Raw genomic sequence first — 24820 nt, 5'->3', positions numbered from 1 at the left:
CTTTAGCAGGAATCTTAAATGTTCTTATTAATAAAAACAAACCTGGAGCCAGATATTCAGGTGAATGCTGGAAGATCAGAGAAGCAGAACAAGCCACAGCTTCCTCACCTCAGCAGTTCCTCAGCTGATCCTGTTTCCTCAGATTGGATGCCTCTGAGTCCTCATCTGAATGGATCTCAGCTGAACTGCTGCTCCAAAGCCTGAAACCTTAACCAGCTAAAAGCTTCTAGTTTCTGGTCTTCACAACTTATATATCTTTCTGTTTTTGCCATCACTCCCTGGGATTAAAGGCTCACTTCTTGGGATTAAAGGCATGTGTCACCATGCCTGGCTGTTTCCAGTGTGGCCTTGAACTCACAGAGATCCAGAGGGATTTCTACCTCTGGAATGCTGGGATTAAATGTGTAAGTGCCACCATTTTCTAGCCTTTGTATCTAGTGGCTGTTCTGTCTCTGACCCCAGATAAGTTTATTAGGGTGCACATTATTTTGGGGAACACAATACCACCACACAAACCAAAGGAGCCAGTGAGCAAAATCACTTCTCTTTCTGTGCTCCTGACGTTCCCAATTTGGATGTATCTTCTGACATTGATTTCATTGTGCCTGCAACTATTAGGTGGTCAAATATGTCTTTCCTCTTCAAGGGGCCGTTGTAACTGGCACCTGGGACCTGTGACTTACTCCTTCCTAGGGAACATATAGCAGTTATGCAATAGCTGTGGTGACAGAGAATTGAGATTGAGCCAGGCTCCTGAGTAATGCTTCCATGGAGGACAGACGCCCCTGTTATAATTTCAGCCCCAGGGCAAGGCTCTTCCCTCTCTGCTCCCCAACTCGGCCTTGCTAGATACTATAGAACCAACAACCAACATTGCCATTCAGGGAAATGATCCCTCACAACCCTCCTCATGGCACAGAGTGGTATGTTGTAGCTGCATCATGGGAATCCTGCCTCCAGCCACTTACAGTCCAAGGAGTGTTTGCATTGCCTGGGTTGAGACTATACATCAGAAGCATCTCTACAGAGATACTGAGCCCAGCTCCTTCCAACAAAAAAAGGTCATATCAAGAATGTGTCCTGTTTCCTGAAGCTATTGCCTTTTGGAACTGGGACTGGAGAGCCTTTGAAGGGAAGGTTGAAATGCAGTCTGTAAGGACTGGCTTTAATTTGTGAGATGGCTTGAGATCTTGGGAAGAAACGTCCAAGAACAGAATGCGCCCTACTGGCCTGGTCTTCCAGAAACACTTCGGGGGACTTCCTTCTGGAGGTGGCTCAGAAGTCCAGGCTTGTGGAGCAGTGTGAGTGTGATTTGTTGCTTTGGGAAGCTACTTCCTTAGAGACTAAGAAATTTGGGGAAGAATATATTAATTTCCACCTCCATTAAAGAAGTGATGGAGGACACTTGTCATCACCCCTAGTTCTAGGGAGGATGGGACTGATGGATCCCTAGGGATCCCTGGCCAGCCAGCCTAGATAGTAAGAGATCCTGTCTGGAAAAGAACATAAATGGCACTGGAGGGATGACATCTGAGGTTGGCCTCTACACACACACACACACACACACACACACACACACACACACACACATACACACACACACACTGACAACTTCTGACTACAGCCTTCCTCACCTAACTTTCTCTATTCACAGACTGCCTTCCTCTGTTCCTGAACTATTCCAGTTCTGTCCACATCATGTGGTCTTCGCATTCACCGTCTCCTCCCCCCCAACACATACCCGAGATGCCCTTTCTCCTGTTCCATCCTATCAAGGTGAGGTCAGCTAATAATTTTCTTCCTCCAAGAAGAAATCTGTCACTATGTCAGACATCATTCTCCCCTGGCTCCTCCCTCATTATCCTTTTTAAGGTCTTTGCTATGCTTACCACTCTACATGGTTGTTTTTCTCTACAGGGTTGATATTCCTAGATTTTAGCAGAATGCAATTTTGTTAAGAAAGGGGCCTCAGAGCCTTTATGCCTATGCTTTCTAAGTAACATCCTGTGCTCATCATCCCCAGGGCTCAGTTAGGATACGATCCTCTGCCCCTGGCTGTGGAGAGATGTCTACTGTTTCACAAATAGATAAAGTTAGAACCTGACTACATTTGGAGTATTGAAGCCTCTTTCCTGTGGCAGCACCCTACACATTATGATTTTCCAAGGCTATTTCTGCTGAGCCTGAAGTTTTATGTGCCTGGTATTTGGTGGCATTTGTGGGAATTCCTTTTGGAGTTCTACCAGCTATAGAATAATGTTGTCTCTGTGTGTCAAGCTAAATCAGAGCCTTTTAGAATTCATAAGACCACTCCGATGCATTGGGCATTCTCTTCTCCAGTTTTTGTTTCTCAAATACTACTTCTACTGGGCCTTACCGTGATTCCTGTCTGAAACCGAGAAAGGTGAGGAGGACGGCATGCCTCACACGTTATTGTTACTCTCCCATCAACACTGTCAGTGCTCCTGCACAATGACTCAAAGGCACCCTGGCAAGCACCTGCTGTGACCATCATCATTGTTAGCTAGGTAAAATGGAGAGACCATAGAGTTGGTTCCTTTCCCCAGAAGAGGCTACCCATTTACTATGGCTGCTGAGCTTTAGTGGTAAGTCACCAGCTACTTGCTCCTTAGACAAAACATCTGTGAAGCACGTTCCTCAACACAGTCCCGAGTACTGGTTGTCCAAAAATTTAAATCAGCTCCTTAATGCAACTTGAGTTGGTTTCTATTTCCAGCCAAGCTTCCTGTCTCCCCTGCTAAAACTTTTTACACACTCACCTTCTAACTAAAACTGCTTACATGAAATCCTTATCTTGAGATTTGTTTTTGGTGCAGTCTAATCTAAGACAGCATTCTATAGCTAAACATGAAAAATGAACTTAGATACATGTGCTACAACACTCCTCCCCAAGCCCTCCCTTCTATGACCTTTGGCTTCTCTAATAGGCTAATATGCCTTGTGAAATTCCCATGCAGGGCTTGTGGCAGCGTTTCCTGTAACTGTGGAATCTGAAGGGATATTACCCTTTCTAAAGGAAGTGTATGTAATTGGTATACCTTAGAACAACACACACGTTAGCAGTTACTTATCCCAGCCAAGGATATTCAGAAGTATGCATCTGGAATCCCAGAACTCAGAAGGCTGAGGCAAGAGGATTATGAGTTCAAGGCCAATAATGAGATATTATCACAGTAACAACAACAACAACAACAACAACAATAATAATAATAATAATAATAACCACTTATCCCATTCCTGCACACATTTTTTATTTGGTAGTAGTCCCCTGAGCTTGGAGTTTTGTGTTGTTGCAATTGAAAGGCAGGAGCATCCCTTTCACAACAGTCTACATATTTGTTTGGCAAAAGTGACTTTGGGTAGACTTGGGTAGACTAAAGCTTCTGGTCCAAAAGCAGCAAGATGGAAGAATCTTCCAGAGTCCCCCTTTTTCCAAGCAAGTCTCATACTGTAGTTGAACAGCCACTCTTGACCCTCATCCTTCGTCTTTGTCATGTTGAACACCACAGGATTAGAAATGAACTGATGATAGGAGCCGGCATATCGTTGGTTAAAAGGGTGAGGATGGTACCTACCGCACTCACAAGTGAGACAGATAGATGCAGGGCCTCATAGAGCCTCAGCCCAGGACAGGATGGCCAACATAGAACTGAGCTGTGAAAATAACCCATCTCCACCCTGATTATGGAGTGTACCTTTTCAAGAGATGATGTGTCAGGCCCTAGTCTCGAAGCAGGGACATTTAAGGGGAGATGTGAAGGATGAGGAGGGGTGACTGTTGGTAGGGAGCCTGGAGCCTAAGGGTAGGAAGACACAAGCCTTTAGGGGACCAGTTTCCATTGTCTGAAGATGGCATTGATGCAGTGGTGGAGATGAGCGTGGGCCAGGTTCAGTTCCCCGTCCTGGCTTTCTGAACTCAGCTTCCCGCTTGATCCTGCTCTGTAAGGGGGAGGCGGGGAAGAGCAGCTGCCTGGGGTTTGTAAGGAGGACTTAAAATTAAGGTTTGTAGCCGGGCGGTGGTGGCGCACGCCTTTAATTCCAGCACCCGGGAGGCAGAGCCAGGCGGATCTTTGTGAGTTCGAGGCCAGCCTGGTCTCCAAAGCGAGTTCCAGGAAAGGCGCAAAGCTACACAGAGAAACCCTGTCTCGAAAAACCAAAAAAAAAAAAAAAAAATTAAGGTTTGTAAAGGACTTAACAAATATCCTGCTATGAAGCAGGCTCTCAGGAAGTGCTGTGTCACATTCATTTACATATTGCTCACATTCCCCTTTCTTCAGGGAGAGCCAAGACTCAAAGTTGGGTCTTTCTGGTGGGTCCTTCCCTATTAGCAGTACCGATGTATGTTTCAGGTTGACTGTATTGACTGTCTCTCATAAGATTCTATGAATTATTAAGTGGCCCCTATATAAAATGATTTTGAAAATATCTAGAAATTAAACATGCAAGAAAAGTGGTTCTAATATTTTAGAAAGAAAATGCATTCTTTAGATTTTAATTATCATTATTATGATTTTATTTTTTGAGATAGGTAGAATAGAAATTTTTTTTTTTAATTTAAGGTGGTAAAAATGCTATTGCTATACAACAGAACTCTGGATGACTTAATGTCATATTTATAACTCTTCCTCCCAGAACATGAAAGACCTGCTAAAGCTCTAGGTGTTCCTCTTGGCCCAATACTTAGGAGTTACTCATTTCCCTGGTTCTGGAAAGGAAAGCCATGTGTAGGATTCACCTTCTACCAGGAATTGACTTCAAAGACTATGAATCAAACTCAAGAAAAAGTCCAGCCAGTGCTGAAACTCCTCTTTATAGAGGAAGGGGTACTTCCTGCTTTTAAGGGAACTCAATATGAAGCATAGGAGTGGTCCACTTCCGGTCCTGGCAAGCATCCCATCGCTCAGAGCATCTGTGGATCCACTGGCTAGCAGCAGCTACATGTGTGTATGTGTGCACAAGTACACTCACATGCAGGCACACTCACACTTATGTCCACACACACACACAACACAAGGCAGCTACATTTGCTTCATTTCTTTACTCTGGCTGAAAGGCTTAAGGCATTTTCCTGAATACATTATATCCAGAACTTGGTAACACCTTAGAGTTATTAGAGAAATCATTTTGACCCAGAGAGAAAGCATATGCATGAAGGGCCTTATTTGCAAGGTGGTAGCCACAAATATACCACCAGGCTGTGGGGTCAAGCCCACCAAAAGTATGGCTCAGGCTTCATAAAGAACAAATAGTTACATGAGCCCTTCACTGTCTAAACATTCCTCTTCAAGCATCCATCCTCTCCCCGCCCCCCCCCCTTTCTGTGTGTGTGTGTGTGTGTGTGTGTGTGTGTGTGTGTGTGTGTGTGTGTGCTCATGTTCATGTGTGTGAATGTGGAGCTATACCATAAGATACAGAGGGGGATCAGAGGACAACAACAGATGTGGGTCCTCATCTTTCCCCTTGTTTGAGACAGAGTGTCTTCGCCGTGGTCTAGGCTAGTCTAGCTGGTTCATAGGCTTTGGGAGTGGGGGGCAGTTCTCCTATTTTAGGCTCCCATCTCACTTGCGTGCTCTGGGATTGCAGACATATGTTGCTAGACCCAACTTTACACGGATTCTGGGGATCTGAACTCAGTTTCTTATGTTTGCATGGCAAGTGTGGTACCCGCTAAGCAGTGTCTTGAGCCCCACTTGTCTCTTTGGGTTTTGGTTTTTCTATACAGATACATCATCCGATCACAGTGTGTCTCAGACTGACTGACTGAGCCAGAAAGCGTTTGGTGAAGAAACTGCTGTGGTATTGAGTCAGAATGCCGATGCCAAATGTGGAACTTTTATGTGGATTAGGATGTTTCAGCAAGAGAGGGAGGGAGGGAGAGAGAGAGAGAGAGAGAGAGAGAGAGAGAGAGAGAGAGAGAGAGGAGAAGAAGGAGGAGAGGAATGAAGGAGGGAGGGAAGAAAGCAAGGAAGGAAAGAAGGAAGGAAGGAAGGAAGGAAGGGAGAAAGGAAGGAAGGAAGGAAGGAAGGAAGGAAGGAAGGAAGGAAGAAGGAAGGGAGAAAGAAAGAAAGAAAAAACTTTCTTGTCAGATTCACCCCTCCCTCTCTCCTCAGAAAACCTGCAGCCTGGGTTGCCCAGCCTTTGTCTCCCAATCAGTACTTTTTGTAGCATCCTGAAACATCTCAGGGGGCAAGCATTTATTACATGTCTACTATATTTCCTATACTGCACAGACATGCTCAGAGAGGAGAGAGAAATTAGCCACTTCTCCAGCAGGCAGACTCTTGGCAAATATTTCTGAGGTAAATCAGGATTTATTTGAAGCTTAAGATGAGGATGTGGGCTCCAGATGGCACTTGTGTGAGTATAAACTTTTAAGTAAAACATGACTGACCTCAGAGTGTAAGGAGCACGTTTTTGCAAATTATTAGACCATCTGTCATTTGAGGACATCTGAATAATGCCTTCCATAGGAAATTGGAGGAAATTATATGCCTGTTTTTGAAGGTCTCATTTCTGACAGAATATGCTCATGAGGCATTTCATTGATTTCAGAGGGCAGACCCTCAGGGTATCTAAAAGGTGTGCTGAAATCCTCAGAACCTCATGATTCCCTTCAACAGCCATGATCAATCACTGCATTAAAACAATAAATAAATAGAAGAATATTTCCATGTGTTGGCATGCAAAGATATTTACAATGGTCTGCTTAGTGCCTGGAACTTGGATATTCCCAGACTTGCTGGTGTTCTATTTGGAAGGATCTGAGGCCATTGAGAGAGAGAGGGGGGGGGGGGGATGTATTCTGAGGACTTTAAAATTGGCAGTCATGTCTCTTAAGGCCTGGATTTATACTCAAAAGCATCATCTTTCCTGTGTTTCTTCTGTGATACCTCCTTCTTCATCTCCTCCCTGGATGATTCTTTCACTGTGCAAGATTCTCTTAGGCAAATCTTATTCACCCAGGCAGGCATCGCTTGAGTCTCTAGATGGCAGCCCCACTGCGATCATGGGAGCATATATCTGCTAGGATCTGAGGACTGTTAGGGGATAGTGTTAATCATCCCTGTACCTCACTGACACACACGATAGAGTCTGAAGCAGCTGTGATGGGATGAACTGGAAAATGGAGATTTGTCTAAGACACTAATGCTGTTCTCATTTGTGTGTGCACATGTGTGTGTGTGTGTCAAAGAAGAACAATGATATATACTTAATGATTACCTGAAAAGTGTTTTGAAATAAAATTCAAACATCACCTGGCATAGTTCTTAAATGTCTATATTGGGAAGTGGTACAGTAATATTAGTGTAGGTGTACTATGAGATTATAAGCATATTTTATGGACCTCCTTTATCTATTTATTATTATGGGTGGGGGCCACATGCATTCCTCAGCATGAATGTGGAGGTCAGGGGACAATTTTGGATTACCTTTCTTCTTCCGGGAACCAAACTCAGGTTGTCAGTCTCCAAGGCTCTTCCACCCACAGAGTCTTCTTGCCAGGCCCTCATGTGACGTGTTTATGAACAGCCAATGGAGTGGTTCAAAGTGTAGTTTTATGGATCGGAATGGTTGGGTTGGGTCCCATGACCTTGTACAAATAACCTATGCTGTCTCTAGATTTCAACATTATCACTGTAACTGGGGACATCTTTAGCTCATGAAATTATTATTTCGGTGGAATCAGTGTAAGTGAACTGCCCAGCTTAGCACATGGCCCAGAGTCACTGCTCAATAAATATTAGCTATTTTCATTATCAAGCAGTAATCTGCGGTGGCATTTGGGAATCAAATAGGTTTTAAATCAAAATATATAGCTTTGTTCAACTCAACAAACTTCTCACTCGTGTTTATTGTGTTGAGTAGTATGCTGTGTGCGGGATGATGAACTTGGGATGACGGATGGTCTTCTCATTGAAGTCTCAGATATCATGGAAATATATCATGGAAAACCAAACAGAAGCAAGTAATTAACATAGGGTATCTATGTGCTGTTTCTAGAGTCGTAAACAAGATGTTGTGACAGACATGCCAAACAGATATGTTGTTAATTATGGTTGAGACTGACTGCCTTAGAATGATGTTGAGAAGAGGTCTGTGATCAATTAATAATTTTTAATAATTAATAAGGCAGGAAACTTAAGGGTTCTAGTACTATATACAGATCTATTGAGAAACAGATAACAGAAAAAACATCCAAAAAGAACAGACATTTCCAAGATGGTAGTTCATATTCTTGGGTGAGTAAAGAACGGTAAAGAGATAAAGTGAGGCCCGGTAGAAATAATTTGATCAGTGATTCATCATGGATTGGACAGCTCCAAACTAGAAGCGGCGCGGAAGTCCTTAGAAGGGAATGTAAACTGAGGATTTTGCAGGACAAACACAGAAGTAAAACAGAGAAAATCTTTGGTTACAGTCATATAGCTGTTGTAATTGGTCTACCTCATTGGAAAGTCCCTAGTTATATAATTGTGAGTTTGTTTGTTGCTTCTGATTCATTGAGCGTAAGTTCTCTTCCTGGTTTTCTTATAATATAAGCATTTATAAGGAACAGATCACTCTGCATAAGTAATCAAGGTTGTGGCCAAGAGTGTAGCTCCATGGTAGAGCTCATGCTTAGCATGTTCAAAGCCCTAGGTTCAATCCAGCAGAAACAACAACAGAGCCATCAACAAAAAAGCAGCAAGTTTGAGCTTTGTCTGCTGAGAGAGGCTTCAGGCCTTGTTTACATTGGCATTTACTTTAGCAGGGATCATATCAGATCCTGGGTCTGTTTTACTGCTTATTTGCTCGATTGCTTGAGTCAGCTAACTCGAGCTAGGTAGGCCCTGCTATGTTGCCCCTACTCATCTTGAACTCATGGGACTCAAGAAAATTCTCCTGCCCCTCCTGCCTTCCGAATAACTGGGGATACGGGAGGGAGTGTACCACCCTGCTCACCTGTGAGCTCCAATTGGCACTTGCTGCCTTTGTTTTGTACAAGTTGCTAAGCATTTCTGAACCTCATTGATCACCAAGGCAACCCAGAGATGCTTATTGTGTGGATTACATGCAAATACTTGGCAATGGACTTGGCTCTGAAAAGGTGCTTAACAAATGATATTAATCATTGCTACCGTGATCAAGGACTTCCTAAACCACTTTGGAATCATGATGTTGCCACTTTATTTTCTGCTCACTCAAATCAAAGACTCAACCCCATTTAATATTAAACTGATAAGAACAGATACTACATTTGATTTTAGCAAAAATGCTGAGAAGCGATTCAACCCCGTTTGAAATTCAGGAAAATGGCTCAATTTTTATCTCATCCAAACCACAGCTCCCTCTATTGTCGTTGTCCTCAGTTGCCTTCCAGAAACTGAAGACATTATTGCTAAAGACATCACACATGTTGGGTGGAGGACTTGGAGCTGGAACTGACCAGAAGCCTCTACTCTGAGGATTAGCTCTTACAGTACCAGAAGGAGCTATATAAGCTGCCAAGGGAGAAATGTTTCACTGTGCTGTGACACCCACAAATCCCAATGACCAGAATGACAAGATATCCCAAAAGGTGAGTTAGTGGTCCTTCTATCCTAGGGTAACAATAGTCATCTAACTGGATGTCAGGACTGCTCAGTAGGATGGAATTCATTCCTAGTACTGTATATCTAGCCACTACCCTTGGCTGGAGAGGTATGGACCCTAGAGGACAGCCACTACTGCCGCTTCCTAAACCACTATAATTTAAAGTTCCATTCTAAAGACTTAAACCTAGAGATTAGTATAGCAGGCAGAAAACCGTTACAGGAAGGCACAACCGTTCAAAATCCAGAGAAGAGCTGACCACGGGTTATCCAACTCCATTTGACAGACGTCTTCTACATAAGACAGGGAGGCTGCACCTGGGAAATCTTAGCAACCTGGTCACCTAAACAAGACCTGAACAATGACGACACCAATTGATGAGCAAACACAGATGGGGGAAATCTCACAGAACCCTACCTTTAGAAGAGCTGCAGGCAATTAGTAGGTGCTGAGAGTAGAAGAAAGAGTCTTCTCCAGGGAAGAGCCCCGTGATAGAATATCCAATCCCAAGCGCTCAGCCCTAAGCACACATATATGAGCAATACTAGATGAGCTCATCAGTTGTATTTCTGAATATGTGTGTGAATATATTCACATGTGTGCAATGATAATAACTGAAGAATATGAGGCTGTGGATTTGAGGAGGAATGGAAGGGTCATGGGAAAACGTGAAAGGAGGAGAAAGAGGGGAAATGATATGAATATAGTAAGCGAATTAAAAAAAATAATTGGGTCCCAAAGAGGAGACCTGGAGAGAGAACTGGGCAAACCTACCTGCTTTCCAGTACAAAGGTTAGTGTCCAATAGTTCTCCTTTCAATGACTCTCTTTAAGGAATGCATCATACCTTTTCTCTAAGTAAATTGTGAAAGTCAGAATTGTATTATCTATGAGTTCTATAGATCCTCAAGTACACAGAGTGAGTATTTAGTAAGTGATAACAATGAGAATAACCTAAGAAAATATTGACTATGAAAACTGTTTTGTTCAGTCTATGAGTCATGAAAAGTCAAACTTCAAGTATCTAACACTGCCTTGTTCCTAACCAGCTTTCTGCCATGCGACCATTCCTCTTAAACATGATAGGCAAGAGAATCATCCATATCAATGGCATCCATATCAATCTGTTAGAAATAATTCATTTTCTGTGTCATGCAGACAGCCTTGTGTTCCAGAGATGCACAAAGGGCTCCCGACAGAGCATGGTCTGACTAACTCCTTCCAGCTTCATGATGGTGTCAAAGCTTCACTCACTCAGGAAAAGCCTCACTCTGAGTTACTCATTTCGATCGCTTCCTGGGCTGTAGTTCTTTTCTGTGAATTTGGTCAATGACAGTGAGTCACAACTCCCAGGCAGCCTCATGACATAACCGAGATTTTTGCATATTGTGTTTTGTGTTTTTTGTGTCCCATAATTTCTGAAAGATGCCCATCTGCATGTAAATAAGCTATTTGATACTATATTATAAAGTGGGTTTTACGTTAGGTGATGTTGGCAAATGGAAGCAGCCAGGACACAGCTTATTTAAGGTACACCGGACTCATCAGTGATCTTCAGTCATTTAGAAGTAGCAAATGCATTTTGACCATATGGAATGTTCAGCTTCTGATGGGCTTACTAGAGGGTGTAATCCCATGGTAAATCAAGAGTATCTGTCTGTCACATATAGACCCCGAGCCCACACCACCTGCTTGAATCCAGCAAGGCTTGAGATGGTTAAATCTTGGGCACCTGAACACAACTCTCTAACATACTTTTATTGTCTTCTAAGTTATGGATGCTGGCTATGGAAGCAGGTCAGTCTGTTAAGTGCTCGCACTCAAGCCTGAGGACCTGAGTCCACTCCTCATCCAGGAACTGGTAAACCTGATACTAAGGAAGTAGAAACAAGTGGATCCTTGGGGCTCCCTGACAAAGTGCCTACCTGGCTCAACGAGTTCTAGGCCATGAAAGACCCATCTCAATAAGCCAGGCAGTGACTCCTGGGGAGCATCGGAGATTGCCATCTGCCCTCCATATGAATAGACATACATATATTCACCCATGTACCCCCCCCACACACACACATATACACATCACAAATTATGTAGATCATGAACTCAGGGTTACATTAAGTTCAAAGACTCAAAATTCAGTGCTTCTGATTCCAAATCTCATGTCCCATGCTGTACACTCCAAGAGATGCATGTATAGTTTTAATGTTTATAAATATCAAACATTCTTATAGTTTGTTGTTTTAAGGCCTCAACAATGTGTTTGTGTAGCTCTTGCTATATTTGCTCAGTTTATTCAGATTTTCCTATCTGAAGTTTGATTGACTCAGAGCACACCTAGGATGACTTACAAATTCTGAACCTGTGAGTATCTAGCAGAATGCTGACACACTCACCTTGTAAGTCATGGCTATAAAAACGAACAATTAGCTGATTGAAATCACTCAGTGTAGCACATTTAACTATGCAAATATCCACTTTATCATTGCCAGGAACTCTTACACTTAGATGTTTTTAACCATCAAATTATTTCACAACTATTTTGGGAATTTAGTTCATCTTTATCAGGACATTATCAGCTCTATGTCTGTGAACATACTGTGTCTTAAGTCATGACTGGCACTGTAATAATTTATATGTGTACATCATTTCCTCTTTGGTAAAGTGGACAATAGGAACTTAATTAGGAAATTAGTTTACCCACTGCCAATAGACATATTTTGCTCTGTAATACACCCTTCATTACTTGATTTCAAAACTTTTGTCTTCCACAAAAGGAAACTGGGACCACTATGTGATCCTTAGAGATTCTACACAAATACAATCCCCAGCTGCCTTGTCAGGTTATAAAACAAAAAAAATCAGCTTAAAACAGTTCTATCACAAGATCCAGCTATACCATTCTTGGGTATATACCCCAAACCAAAAGACTTACGTCTTGTTACAAGGTATTTGTTTATTCATGTTCATTGCTGCTCTTTTCATAATAGCTACAAATTGGAAACAGACTAGATTTCCATTAAATGGTGAATAGATAATGAAAATGTGGTACGTTTACACAATAGAATATTATTTAACTGTTAAGAAAAATGAAACTACAAAATTTCCAGGTATGGATGGAGCTAGAAATAATCGTCCTGAGTGAGGTAAACCAGACCCAGAAAGACAGATGTTTCATGTTTTTTCTCATATGTGGATTCTAGTTTTTATGCTTTTTATATTCCATTCAGAATACTCACAGTATTTAGCTAGAAAAGGACCAGGGGAAAGAGGAAGATATCCCAAGGAAAAGGAACTAGAATATAATGTTATAAAGGGATAAGGAAGAAATTAGAATAAAAGAATGAAATAGGGTGGGGATGGGAGGGAAGGGTAGAGGAGGGGATGTGGGGAGGAATAACCAACACTAAAAGCCTTTTTAAAAAGCCATATGGAAAACCACTACTGTAGAAACTCCCTAAAATACATACATATATAAAAGAAGTTTAAATGGAATTACCATAAAATGACAAGACAATACCCCAACTAGATACCTTATGCTACCAATTAAAACCTCCAGTTCCAGAAATGGGTCACATCTTTTTGACTTGTTGGCCAATGGGATTCTAAAGACAACCTGCACCCCCAAATATCACAGACTGCTGCCAGTGCTATTAGTTCCCCTCCCAAACTTGATAATAAGATCTTATTGCTAAAGGCACCACATACTTATGGCAGAGAACATGGAGAAATCCAGTTGATACTCAACTAGAAGATTCACCCCTACTGGCTAGTATTCATAATTCTGGAAGGTATTACACGTGCTACCAAAGGAGAAAAGTAATCATCAGTGTCATCCAGCTGTGAACTCTGAGCTACAATAACAACCTGCCTGCAAGATATGCTTGCTAGTGCAGCAGTGGCATGAATGTACGGGAGTAACCAACCACTTTCTGAAAATCGGATTTCAGGCCCAGTCCATGAGATAGAAGCAACAGCTGAAACTGTCAATGAGGCCAAGACCCTAAGGTTATGTAGCTCAGAGGCCCTAAGGGAAAAATCACTACTTATATTTTGGTAAGTGAACATAGCAAAAAAAGAAAGACTCCTAATGACATATTGCTTATTACATAGATCTGTGTATCACTCAACCTTCATCAGAGAAGCTTCTTGCAGTAAACAGTAATTAAGATAGAAACTCTCAACTGGTCAATGTGTAGAGAATAAGAGACTTTAGAATGTTTAGTCCTAAATGGGATGTCTATGTCACACCCCTCTATTCAAGGTTCAGGCATCTTTGCAAAAATAGGGGCAGGATGATTGTAAGTCTGAAGTGGTAGATGATTTCAAGGAAATGGTGTTTTACATACACAACAGGACAGATCCACATAGGAACTCACAACGCTTTGACGACATCCACAAGGCCTGTATAAGTTCAAGCTAGAGAAAATCCCAGCATGGAGAAGGGAAAGGGAGCAGGAAGTCCTACCCCTAATCAAGGAGCTATTGGGAATTGATAGCTGCTGGGAGAGGGAGAATCAGTTTTCCTCAATGGAGTGACCATGTATCACTCATACTCCAGGGCAGGAGCCAAGCTCAGGAGCAGTGCACCAACTCAAAATGGACTCTGTTTTTTTTTTTTTCTTTTCTTCTTTTGAGAGAGACAGGGAGAGGAAGGGGGAGAGAGAGAGACATTTAAATGCCTATTAATTCACATTATAGACTTGGTCACATATGTGTTTAATTAGGTAGTGTACATTGTCTATATGTTTTCTAATTATGTGAAAGAACTGAATAGATGTAGTGAACTCTATACAAAGACACACTGTTGAGTTCTGTATGAACACACATTATGTATACACACTATGTGCATAAACATATACATGCACACACATGCACTATGCACACAATCAATCAATCAGTCATTTTCTTTATCTCATTTTTTACTTCAGGACAAACAATAAAATCACTCTACACCTATTGTTAATGTGAAAAGTGGTTCTTTCCCATTCGAAGACTGTGAATATAATGGGTATTTGGCATGGTTCAGGAATTCATCCTATCTGAAGTTTCTATCTATGCAGTTTGCAGATAGCAAGTGTCACAGAGATGATAATGCAATGCTCTGGAAAGCCCCTCTGTGGAATCTGGCCCCAGCTAAGGTGGAGTAAGCACACTTCTCCTGGTTTCGCCCACTGAATGTAGCTGAAAACCTCAGACAGAAGACAGGCAGCAAACAGAAGAAGCAGCACGCCGTGTATGATCTCAACACGGAGTTTCCTGGGTCCACTAATCTGGGCCCAGTAGCAACATGAGTCCTGAGTTAGTGCATGGGGCACAGAAGAGGCCACCCCAGCAGAAGTTGTCCCCCTAGTCTGGGTGACAAGGAGGGAGCTCTAAGAGACAGAGGAAATAATGGAATGTGTTGAGTTCTTTTTCTTACTTTCTCATTCTGGTCCAGAAGCTATAATCCCAGACAGTGGTATGCACAGGAGAGTCCAGTCAGGCATCACCAAACGCAGAAGGAAGAGAATCTGCTGGCTGAGCAAAGCAAGTGGGCTCTGGAGAGAGGAGAAAGGGAAGGTTCTGGGGGATTTTCTTTTTCTTCCTCTATCTATTTGCTGGATTCCCTGGCAGCAGCTCCAGCTGTGAGTAAAAGGAAGACTGAAGTCTTTGTTTCTAGGAAAAAGGACTGGACAGTGTAGTGGCCCCTGTCAGTCAAAGAGCATCCAGTAGAAATGATGTGTTTTATGCAGTCCATTGTATCTAAACAACATTTCAAACAACAAAAATATTAGTTGATGTATCAATTTACACATACACATATAGCAGATTTAATTTCATGTATATGTAATATATATATATACTTGTATGTGCATGCATATGCATGCATATATGTGTGTGTCTGTGTATGTACTAAGGCCTCTGCTACTCTAGTTCTGTGTGACTTTTGGGCATACAAAATGTGGCAAGTCAAAATTGAGATGTGCTCTCAGGATAAAATTCATATTAGATTTTAAAATGCATTTTGAAATACATTCTCCAAAGTCGGTGCCACTGATTACTTTTTTCTTTAGTCAGATCACTAGATATACAATGAGTTCCAATCACATTGCAATATTGTGCTGTGACAGAAGTCAGTATTTCACTATGGGACATTTGGGAAGATATTGATTCAGACTAGGGACCGGGGGACAGTGCCACTGAGTGTCATGGATCCTTGAGAACAGAGTACAGTTGGAATTATTAGTCATCTGGGGGACTGCTTTCCTGTTGAGCAGGTGGGAGTTGACTTGGGAAACCCTAGAACAGTGGTTCTCAACCTGTGGGTCAAGACACCCACAGGGGTCGCATATCAGATATCCTGTGTTTCCTATATTTACATTACGATTCATAACAGTAGCAAAGTTACAATATGAAGTAGCAATGAAATAATTTTATGGTTGGGGGTCACCACAACATAAGGAACTGTATTAAAGGGCCGCGGCATTAGGAAGGTTGAGACCCACTGATATAGAGGGAGGAAAGGTGTGGACATTCCTAAGACCTCTGGTACAAGGCTGCCAACGTTTGCTATTACCAATAAACTTAGAAGGAGACAGGCTGGAGGTCCCTGTGGGACTAAGAATGCTGTCAAGAGAGCTTGCCCTTCAAAGCCAGGAACCAACTAACAAACAGTGTCTGCAGAGCTAGTAGGTGACCCCCCACAGCTAAGGAGTATCTGTTCATTAGCATAACACAAAGCCTGGTAGATAGCAATCTGGTCTAGAAGTTGTCAGGCCCCAATTCACTGACTTTTTTTTTTCTCTAGGAAACAGTCCTTTCGACTTGTTGGAGGAAAAGCTGCTTTAGGTGACTGTCTCCCCACCCCTCAATTATGCTGAACTAAGTGTTAAAAATAATAACCCTGGCTTGTATTTATTTAACTGCTTATAATGTTTCTGGGACTGTATTGGGGGCTCTCTCATTCATGCTCTCAGGGCACACTGGTCTGTAGATATTAATAACTTCCTTTTCTACTAAGGGAAGAGAAGCTCAGCTCAATATTCCTAGTCCATCAGCTACACAGCCGTGGGGTCTGACTGGAGTATGGGAGGCTGGCTGCCAAGAAGCTGCCCCACTGTAGCCTCAGCGGTGGGCTGCTTTCTCAGCTACCACAGCCTCCAGGCTCCTCAGCAACCCCGAACAGCCTCGCAGACACAAGGATGCCTGCCCTTTCCAGCCTGCCGGAATCAAGTCCCTGTGTTGCCCCTGAGATCTGGGCTTATGTCAGAATCCACGGTGTACTCTGAGTCGGGCGTGCTACTTCGGAAGGGTGAGCAAGGAGACCTGCTCGCGCCCATTCTTTGGGTAAATGGAGGCTTGTTCTATCACTATGGAAGTTTCTTTTGCCCAGAGCAAAGGCTGGATTTTCCTAAATCCCAATTCAGATGCATGGAGACTCCACCCTGAGGACGGATTGCTATACCCACACACTCTCAACTTCTTCTCGGCTTCCGTGCTTTGAGAGTCTCAAATTGGTCTATTTACCTCATCAGCTTTGTTGGAGTGCAAGGCACAAAACAGCCACCCAACCAACATGGATTGTTTTAAATAGATGCTGATTTTCATCTCCACCTGCCTCTACCTACCCTCGCCGCTCCCCATGCCATAGCAAATATAAAAACATATCTGCTTCTTAAGTCCCTAGGAAGTAAAACAATAAATGAAACTCGGAAGCTGAGTAGGAAGGAAGAATCACCACGAAGTGTGTCTAAGGAGGAAGGGGGTGGGGCACAGCCTGAAATCATTAGGAGCCAAGGAAACCCGAGTGTGGGAACAGCCTCCAGACGTGAGGGTGCTCCAGAGGCTTCCTGAAGGACTTGCATGAGAACTATTGAACTCTGTGTTTTCCAAACTGGAGGTCATGATCTTCGGGTCAGGAAACCATTTTCATGAATCATGACCAGAAATATTTTTTATCATAAAGCTTAATCAAATAGGATGCAGAGTGCCATATATATTTCTGTTTCACAGCATAAAGTTTACTTCTCTAGGAAGCTGTAATCAGAGAGATGAAAATCCATTGCTCTGTTTTCTGATTCCTGAGAGGTTGCCACTCCCTTGTCTGTATTCACCACACCCTGCTGACCATGATCTTTTCCAATGCTGGTAAAGGTGATGGGAGAGTACAATACTCTCATCCCCAAAATCACCTTTCACCTTTCCCCTGTCTCTTCCTCCAGTGAACAAATCATGATAGAGTATTTTGTTGATGAGGATAAGAGCTAATACACATGTCCCCTCAAATATAGGCAATTTATACATATGATCCACATTTAATCTTCCTCTCATTGCCTTCTAAGCTGATAGCTGCCACTAAAAGGCCCCTCTCTGCACCCAGGTGAAGAATATTGGCCAGGCTTGATGTCATTATTGACAGTCACTTTCTAGGAAGTTGGTTAGGATAAGATTTGAACCTTCTCCTGCTTGTACACATGTGCGTGGTGTGCATGTGTGCATATGGTATGCATGGTGTGTATGTGTGTGCATGTGTGTGCATGATGTGTGTGTGATACATGTGTATTATGTGCTTGAGTGTGTGAGTGTGGTATACATGTGGGGGGGTGTGTGTGCCTGCATGTGTGTGTATGATGTGTATGATACATGTGTGGTATGCATGTGTGTATGTGTGATGTGTGTGATACAAATGTGTGATGTGCATGTGTGTGTATGGTATGTGTGGCGTGGGTGTACATGTATGTGCACATGGAGGCTTATAACAGCTGTTTTCCCTGACTCCTTTCACTTTGTTTATTGGGCCATGGTCTCTTGATAAACCCAAACTCATGGACTCCAGCTAGACTAGCTCCCAGCTTGCCCCAGGGGCCCTGCCTCTGCTTCCTTAGTGCTGGGATGACAGGTGACCACCACCTCCCTGCTGCTCTTGATGCTAGTGAAAAGTGCCTGTACTGGGCAAAGTTTAAGACGTGGCAGCATGGATATGCAAATGTTATTAGCATTGCCCAGTCAGACTATGCAGTCTGCTTTCTGTCTTTGGGTCTCTGTCAACTCCCGTTTTAGAAGAATGGAGTTTTGCATTTCCTGGTTCCAGATCAAGTGTTGCTGTCTTGCCTAGCCTCTGCATCAGATCCTCAGCAAGGTGTGCTCACCTTCACAGTTTATTGCACAGGAACATCCCAGCACCACATCTTGCCAGATCGCCTGTGCTAGCTTTTCATGTCCTCTCTACTGTCTAGTCTCTTCGGGTCTCTTTCAAATGCAAGCTACATCAACCGCCTGTTCCTGTGTTTCAATGGCTTCTCTTTGCTGGGACATAAAGACAGTCTTTGTTAGGGCAGCTTAATGTCACCATGGTCTAAGTACCTTCTCCCTCTCAGTTTTCTTTTTTTTTCCAAATGTAATTATATATTTATTCTGTTACTTTTGGCGTCATTTCAGCTAAAATTACTAATGAGTATCATAAAGGTTTTTAGGGGTTTTTTTTGGGTTTTTTTTACATTTTAAACTTAAACTTTTTGGTTGGCAAAGAAATGAATTCCATTATATTAATATTCTTTCTCTCTCATTTTTTATTAGATCTTCGATAATTTCATACAATGCATTTTGATTTTATTCATCCCCCTCCTTCAACCCCTCCCAGATCCATCCTTCTTCCCTCCCTAGCCGATTTTGTGCCCTCTCTCTTTTTATTTTTAAGACCTATCAAGTCCAGTCTGTGCCATCTCTATATTCTTAGAGCTGTGGTCTTCCACTGGAGTGTGGGCCTCTTACCGGGGTCTACACTATCAAAGAGAGCTGACTCTCCCACTCTCTGCAGCTGTCAATTCTCAGCTAGGGGGTCAGACGTCTTGGTATTATACTGTTTGCTCAGGACTTCTTTCACTTCCGGTGATGATCCTTGGTCCTTCCGTGTCATAGGCTGCGCTTTCTCCTGGCATCATTAGTTTTGTTGACTCCACTGGAAGAGGTCCCTGTCTTTCTAAGCAGGTGGCTTACCATGCTATCTCAGAGCACCTGGGGCTTTGCTTCATACTATTGTTCCCCTTCATTTTACACGTAATATAGTTCTTTGACTGATGTCTGTCTCCCTCACTGGACTATGAGCTCTGGTAGGGTAAGCATAGTGTGTGCGTGCTTTTTGCCCCAGGATCTAGAACTGTGCTCACAGAGTTTGGAGGCAGACATTTCACACTCAACTTTTTTGACCTCTTTAGAAGCATGTGTGTGAAAAGCCCCCAGGTGCTCACATTTGTCCTGGACTCTCAGATCAGTGGGGGAATACCCAAAGGCAAATCTCCAAGGGATTAAAGAGCCAGGTTGCAGAGCAGGAAGAACCTTTTGAGCATGAGTGGTGATGTCTCAAAGCCCTGGTATTTATGGTTTCTGCTTTATTTGGTTTGGACACAGACATTCCCTCTATCCCCTTTGGAGTCTGCCATTTCCTTGTTTAGGGTTTTAATTAAGTCTGCTCCTAATGTGCTACAAACAGCCAGGGAAAGAGAGAGAGGTATCCACTTTATGGCACTGTGGGAACTGTCAGCTGTGCACAGTGCAGCGAAGCTGAAGGATTTACTGTGTATATAACTCCACGGCAGATCCCATGTGCTGTTAGCCTAATCCCAAATTTCAAGCTCTTCCCTGTGTTTTGTGTTTCCGATGGGATGTAAGGATAAGTAGCAGCAAAAACAGAAATCAGACTTATCCACAAACAAAGAAAATTATCTTCTTCAGGCCCCTTATTCCAGCAATGGATGGCCTATGCTGTGGGGATGCTAGCAATTAACTGTGGTAGTAACAATAATTGTCTGGAGTGATAGCCTTGACGGAGCTTCTATTTTAGCGTGTCACATGCTTGGCCTACAGTGCCTTATTTAACATCTCCAACCATCCTAGGCAGGGCTCCGTTGGACCAGGGAGGAAAGTGCAGTAGAGAGAACCCAGGCTCTTTTCTGGAGACCACACAGGAAGCAACAGGTGGTAAAAGGATTGGGAGCGATGCGCAGGATCTTTCTGTCTCCTCCCCTGACCACCGTTTTATCTGCCCCTTTGGTCTTTCATCATCCCTTCCATAAATCTTTTATTTCCAGGAATTTATTGTATTATGGTCACTGGGGAATCCAAGGATGATGACTTATGAGTGGCCCTCTCCCTGGAAAAGCTGACCACCCTGTGGGGATGGAGACTCGCTAATTCCCTCACTGACATCTTGTCTCTTCCCTCTCCTTTTCTTCCTTTTTAGTTAGTTGTTAATTCATTTTAGTTTGTTTCAGCAGAATACTACTCATAGTCCAAGCTGGCCTAGACTTCATTATGTATCCCAAGCTGGCCTTGAACTGAAGGCAACTTTCTTTCACCAGCCTCTCGGGTGCTGGGAGTACAGGCATAAGCCCCCATGCCTGGTTTCTTACTAATCCTGACTGAGCACTGCTGTGAACTTAGGCTTGTGAGACCTTATTGAGTCTCAGAACTATTTTTTTTTCTTTTTTTTTTATTTTATTAATTTATTTTGCAATACAATTCAGTTCTACATATCAGCCACGGATTCCCTTGTTCTCCCCCCTCCCGTCCCCCTCACCTTCCCCCCAACCCCCCCCCCCCCCATTCCCATCTCCTCCAGGGCAAAGCCTTCCCCACAGACTGAGGTCAACCTGGTAGACTCAGTCCAGGTAGGTCTAGTCCCCTCCTCCCAGGCCGCGCCAAACAATCCTGCATAGGCCCCAGGTTTCAAACAGCCAACTCATGCAATGGAGTCTCAGAACTATTATGTCCAAGTTTATGCTCTTACCTGACACTTTTTATAAATGAGAAAATGGAAGCCTAAGGTGAAATATCTTACCCACGGATTCAGGAAGGCACCTAAGAGCTAGTTGATTTGGGTAATTTACTCAGGCCAGATGAAAGAGGGCTTCAGGTTTATCTGACTCAGTCACGTGTCCATACATAGTACTAAACTACAGCAATATGGAGAATACATGAATAGAGGGACCTTTGGTAAACGTTAGGAGCACTGGGTGCACGTAACTTTACCCAGAGAAGCTGGAGAAGGCCTCTTGAAGAATTCTAGTGCTAAGAAAATGTAAAAGTATAGAGTTTTTGTGGTAGCTTTGTCCTTTACATTGCATTAGCTGTACACACAGTCTGGTAGCTCTAGTTCCTTGGCTGCCCAGTTAACAGTCTATCTTCTTAGAGTGCGAAGGATCAAGTCAAAGGCCTTGCATAAACTAGAAACGTACTACTCTATGACTGAACTGTCCCCAGCCCTTCCCCTGGAGGTTCTGATTCAAAAGGTCAGGACCAGATTCCAGACACATCTGCATTTGTAACAAGTTCTCAATGTGTTTCTTTACTTCCTGTTCACCGTGACATCACTGAGCCTCAAGTGAATAGATAAACTATAGAATTCTTTTCAACATCACAGGTCTCAAAGCTAATGTTTCCCAGTGAATATGCCATTAAACCATTCAGCTTGAAATAGGATCAACTATCTTGTTCTTTGGAAAGCTAAACAGTAGAGAATTTAGATTTTCAAAATTGTCTTGTCTCGATCACAATGACTCAACTTGGAGCCACAGACAGTGTGTAAATAGGTGGGCTGGTTGGGTTCCAATAACATTTTGTTTGCAAAGTAGGCGGTAAACCAGATCTAGCCTGTAGATTATACTTTGCTGACCCTAAACTATAAAAACCCGTGTTACAAAAATAAGATTATGAAAGCTGCAAACCATATGTCTTCATGAATATTGATAGTATATATTAGCATTGGAAAGGTTCGGAGAAGGCCCAAGAAGTTTAAAAAAAAAAAGGTTTAATTTTGGATAACCTTAATTTCTCAAATTTATTTAACCACGCAACTCTATAGTGAAATATTGACATTCTTTAGAATTGTAATTACATTCTTTACATTCCAGAGAGCATACTTATAAGTAGGCAGCTTTTGAGAACAATTTGTATATGGTGCTTCAACTTTGCCCACTAGAGGTAGTGTCCATGCCTTAGATAATGACCCCAGATTAAAATGAAAACATTCTCAGTGCAAATTCCTTTGTCTAGTTTTCTCCTCAGAGGTACTACTGGTTTTGCTTTGATGATTTCTTGTTTTTATTTTGTTTCTTTGTGTGTTTGTTAGATGATTCTTGTTCTGTTTCTGGAGAATATCTCAAATTTCTGGGCTCATGTGATCATTCTGCCTCAGTCTACCAAGTATTTTGTATCTGACCAAGAATGGTTTTGAAAGAAAATGATGAAACAGATATTTTAAAAGGGATGACAGAAGACATTATGGAAATGAAGTGGTGGGGTAAGCAATAATGGACTAATTAAGCACTTGCTGATTGTATGAAAGCTTTGATCTAGATTTGTAATTCTCACCTGGAATGAGTTTGCTAAGCGAGGTGTGGTGGAGTCATTTATAATTGTTGTGACAGGAGGAGGCATGTAGCGTGAAGACCCCATGGTGGAAGCCAGCAATGCTTCTGGGTACCTACAGGCCAGGACAGTGCCAGATGTCCCTAGAGCCAGAGACAAGAACGTTGTCTGATTTCTGCCAAGCTGGGAAGTCGCAGGGTGAGGAATATTTGCATGTTTGAGAAATCACAAAAAAACAAACAAACAAACAAAAAAGACTAGGGCAATAAGAAATGTAATCTTGTTGCCTCAAGGCTCAATTACTCAAGTGAGTAACAGTGTGAACATACTCCTAAGAACTGGGGTATAGTTACTCATGGCAAAGGCAAACAACTTCAGTGGCCACTCAAAGCCAATGACTCCATGAGTTCCTGCCATGGTCTTTCACATTACTCTCCCCTCCTGCCACTTCTTTCCTTTGTACCTCATCACCCTTTGTCTGCTGCTGATGCATTAGGTAACTGTTCTAGAATGTTGACCAGCCCACAAATGTCTCTACAATGACCACTAAAATACTCCCCATTAAAACCTTGCATTCCATCTGATGACAGCCTGGCCACTTACAATGAATTACCTTTGTGACACTGGGCCGGTGATTTTAATCTACAGGTCTTGGTTTCACCATCTGGAATGGGAACAATACTTAATTCAGTCAGTTCCACTCAGACATAAGCCATAGGCTCAAGATTGTGCCTGGAGAGTTGGGGGATCCCAGGAATGCAAAACCTCCCAGGGAGAATATGTTGAGGAGATGGGATCTTGTGGGAGGAGGAGGCAAATTCCTTGTTTTTATAAGGCAGCCCAGATCCAGTTTCCCCAGCAGCTAGAAGAATGCTGCAAAGTGTGAAAGTGGGCTTAAGGGGGTCTGGACAACATCAACAAAGGACAATCATTAGCTCTGATGCATAGTCAGGGGATAAAATGAACCAGAAGTACATGAATGGCAGCACTTTAGGAAGTGAAGAGGTCCTAGAGCTGCCTCCAGAAGGACAGTGAGGATGGCCATGATCAAGATGCCTTGAGGATATCATCAGGGCCTCTGCTCTCGGAACAGCTGATCATTCTCCTGTCTGTTAGTTAGGAAATATGACGCCCTTGTGCTTCATTTTTATCTTGTCTAAATTGAGCGGTCCGTTTGAGACAGTCCGTGAATAAGGAGGCTGTTTCTGGAAACACGATGCCCCTTGGATTCTCATGAAACACTGAGAGCAGTGCTCAGAAAATAAAAGTGACAGACTAGCAGGAGTCTTTCAAATGGCACTTCCTAGCTGTAGCGTCTGGTATGGCTGGGGGTGGCGAAGCTCCCAGCCACAAGAGGTTAGGCGGTCCTTGCTGCCTTTCATCTTTTGCTCCTTTGGGTGACATCAGCTCCTTTGTTCTCTTTCCATCTATACCACTCTGGCAGTTCAATTATTTCACAGAGAGAGGAGAGATGCTCCTGGAATTGGAAATGACAAAAGAGAAGCCACAATCATGATGAAACTCCCTTTTCAAAATCTCGGAGTCTCGTGGAAATGAGCAACTGCTGAGCGTTATGTACTCGCTATCCACAAACACCAGGAGTTAAAGAATAAAGAAGGAATAATGAAAGACACAGCTCTGATTCACTTATATCCTCTCCCTGACATTAACAAAAGAGCAAGAGGTAGTATGATGTGAGTGTGGGTCAAAGGTTGAAGACATCCAGTAGAGTACTAAGGAACTTTAGGGACATCCCCAGGAGACTCATAATGATTGCCCAACTCGTGAATGGCTGGACAATATGAGTTTGTTTGTTATTTCATAGCAAGGACTATGTCCTAGATGATGGATGTTTGTGGCAAGTCCTAATTTATTTGTGCCAGAGT

At 42.8% G+C, this 24820-nt stretch overlaps 1 non-coding gene across 1 annotated transcript; it reads right to left on the bottom strand.

Moving 5' to 3' along the window:
- Nucleotides 1-9104: 9104 nt before the first annotated feature.
- Nucleotides 9105-9289, bottom strand: LOC128100247 (U2 spliceosomal RNA). The gene has a single exon (XR_008214756.1). It is a non-coding gene; the product is annotated as a U2 spliceosomal RNA (small nuclear RNA).
- Between the last annotated feature and the right edge of the window lie 15531 nt (nucleotides 9290-24820).

The sequence above is a fragment of the Peromyscus californicus genome, unplaced genomic scaffold (assembly GCF_007827085.1).
Source record: "Peromyscus californicus insignis strain IS unplaced genomic scaffold, ASM782708v3 Scaffold_6__1_contigs__length_162567912, whole genome shotgun sequence".
Taxonomy (NCBI): Eukaryota; Metazoa; Chordata; class Mammalia; order Rodentia; family Cricetidae; genus Peromyscus; species Peromyscus californicus.
This window is presented reverse-complemented; position numbering and strand designations above follow the sequence as displayed.